Here is a 3,363-nt window from a genome sequence, read left to right as displayed (position 1 = left end):
CGCTCTTTTGTAAGCTTGATGCCTTTTAATGACTTATCAGACAACAAAGAAACATAGGGAGGAAGCTTCAGGCAAGGGCTTTACATTTTTTAAAATAAAGAATGGCATACTACTTCTAGTAGGATTGGAGTGTAGGGTTGGATGGCCCAGGAACTATATGAGAAACGAGGGGGTTCTGTGGTACAATTTATCAGACCAACTGTATAATTGGAAGAAATGTTGGACAAACTTTCAGGAACAAAGTGCCATTCTTCAGGTCCAGTAAAAGATATCACAAAAAACTCCTGGCGCTCATACATTTCCTGGACCATCATGGCTACAACAATCCAACTCTACTACAAGATGAAGGATACTGAAATCTGCTGCTGACAAAGGAAAATCCACAGTCTAAAACTAAGGAAAGGCTCTTGGTTCCTAAAAAATATGTCTAACATCTCTCCCAACTACAGTTAGTACAATAAAAGAGATCACAAAAAACACTTACTTCGCATATTGTTTCTTGGCAACAGTGACAGGAACTTAATTTGTTTTATATGTCTTTGGGCCAATTTTAATCAGAGCAAACTCTCAAAAAGTCAGTAAACTGTAAAAAAATCATTGCACTCATGGATGGTTTTGTACATTTTTTCAGACCTTAAATGAAAGAGATCTGATTAAATGGCAACTGAATTCTAATATTGTACCATAGACTGAAAAAAGGAAGATGTGTCACAAGCTATGGGCACAAGCTGCAGGTTTCTGCAGGCACTTGGCCTTCTTGGTTTATTGTTCTTTAAACCAGAGGTCAGCAACCATTAACCATAGCTATCCCTTGTTTATGACTGAGCTACTGCTGCAGCCCTAGTTGCTCTGTGCTGAGGGCTGCTCTTTCTTCTGCTTACTCTAGCCACTTAGTGCCATATTTCTTTGGCAAAGGTGATAGGGAGTGGTAAATTTGGTGGCACTGGTAAGCACAGACTGTAGTAGCAGGATGACAGAGCAAAGAGGGCTGGGGTGGCCATCTGCTGGATGCTGTAGAAAGAACTAGTGGCACCTAACAGCTAAATGTATGACACAGCATGGAGAAAGTATCCCTGCTACTGCTGTTCTCCTCCCCGTCCACCATGTGAAGGATTCAATCTGTGGGCCAGATATGGGCCTTTGTGGGCTATAGGTTGCCAACCCCTCCTTTAAACCTTGCATAATAGATTATCAATCATGGATTCAGTTAAACAGAACCCAATCATACATGTTCCGAGTCTGGATTTTTTTTTTTTGCCTTGGGATTTGAACCTTGCCCTTGCTTGACCTTGTCACTAGGTGAGGGTGGGGACAGGTGGGGAACACCTTCCCATGAATTCCTGCCCTGTCCACTCTGTTAAAATTTAATCCAGGAAGAGTTTTCTCCCGTGACTATACCTTTTCATAGTTTCATAGTTGGTAGGGTCAGAAGGGCCCTAAGCAGATCATCTAGTCTGCCCCCCTGCCATGGGCAGGAAAGAATGCTGGGGTCAAATGACCCCAGCTAGGTGGCTGTCTAGCCTCCTTTTGAAGACCCCCAGGGTAGGGGCAAGCACCACTTCCCTTGGAAGTTGGTTCCAGCTCCTAGCCGACCTAACAGTGTACAAGTAGTGCCTCCTGATATCTAGCCTGAATCTAATCTCAGTCAATTATCAATTGCCATATATCATTTCAGCATCTGTGCTATATTTATTGTCCAATATAACCAAATATAACCAAAGATTTCCTGTTTAAAACTATAGTTTCAATAGGCATTTATAAAACTTTAAATTTATATTTTTTCCAAGCTGTTTTGCATACTACTCCGGATAACTGTTTAAAACAGATTTATATAATAATTATGACTTATTATTTTGCCCCCTACAAACCTGATTTAGAATAAAATTGTATCATTTGAAGAATTTTACAAACAAGTGAAGGAAGAATCACATCTTTAAAGCACTGAGTAATACAGAGCAAGTAAAAATGACTGTTTAATATTATGGGGTTACAATTATGACCATCCATCATATGCAATATCTACAAATTAAGGTTTACTGTTCCCAGCATCAGTGCTGCAACTAAACATATGAGACAGTAAGTGTGTATTGAGTTGAAAAAGAAAGAAGAGATTTAATTATTTTGAAGTGTTCACCCTTTGTAACTGTATACCAGCAAGTCTCAACTTCTTTAGATTTGAGGCACGGAAAGTGACAGCTCTTACTTTTCCCTTCTTTTTTGACTACAGAAAAATACTAGAGCAATTCTTCTCAGAAAGACCCCAACAGGGCCAAATGGTTTTAACGCTCTGGATTCCTATTTTAAAACTCTTGCGTTTATCTTGCAAATCATGTTTGCAGAGCTAACATGGTGCTAACATGGTGTGGCAACCCAAAGCACCCACCAAGGGTGGAGATTGCACAACCTTTCTGGGTAGCCTGTTCCAGTATTTTACTACCTTCCTTATTAGACAGTTTTTCCTAATATCTAACTTAAACCTCCCTTGTTGCAACTTGAGACCACTGCTCCTTGTCCTGTGATCTGCCACCACTGAGAACAGTTTAACGCCATCCTCTTTTAAACCCCACTTCAGTTAGATGAAGGCTGCTATTAAATCCCCCCTCAGTCCTCTCTTCTGCAGACTAAATAAGCCGAGTTCCCTCAGCCTCTCTTCAGAAGTCATGTCAACCCTAACCCTAACCCTAACCCTAAAGCCCCCTCGCCATTTTCCTTGCCCTCCACTAGACTCTCCCCAATACATAAACTTTACCAAGATGCAATTCAGCATCACCAGCGGCTGCAAAAAGACATGTACTCTGGCATAATATCACCAGGCACCCTGGTTTTCTCTGGTAAAAAGAAAAATCCCCAATTTTCAGATTAAAAAAAAAAAATCCAAGTTTTTCCATGATTAAAATGAAACACCACTATATATATATATAGTACTATAATGTACTAATAATGTACTATATATATATATAGAGAGAGAGAGTACATTTTTCCGTGGTTAAAACAAAACAGTACTATATAAGTGGAGTTGCATTTTAATCACATAAAAATGTGGATGTGGATTGTGGGTTACTTTTTTAAATCTGAAAATTGGAATTTTTTTAATCACAGAAAACTAGGATCCCTGGCTATCAAACACCGGGGAAGTGATTTTAACATAGCAGCCAGGGTTTGGACAAAGGAGCCAGAGACTGGAAATGAGGAACTAAGGCAAACCAGTGAGAACAAGGGCCCAACTCCAGCCCCACGACGGGCTGCGACTAACCGAGCCTCCTGAGCGCAACTCAGAAGCGCCTCCCCCCCCCCCCCCGGTCCCCGAGCCCGACAGACGCCCCCCCCCCCCCCCCCGCTTCGCCGCTCTCTGGTTACGTCACA

Source organism: Alligator sinensis, unplaced genomic scaffold, assembly GCF_000455745.1.
Source record: "Alligator sinensis unplaced genomic scaffold, ASM45574v1 scaffold643_1, whole genome shotgun sequence".
Taxonomy (NCBI): Eukaryota; Metazoa; Chordata; order Crocodylia; family Alligatoridae; genus Alligator; species Alligator sinensis.
This window is presented reverse-complemented; position numbering follows the sequence as displayed.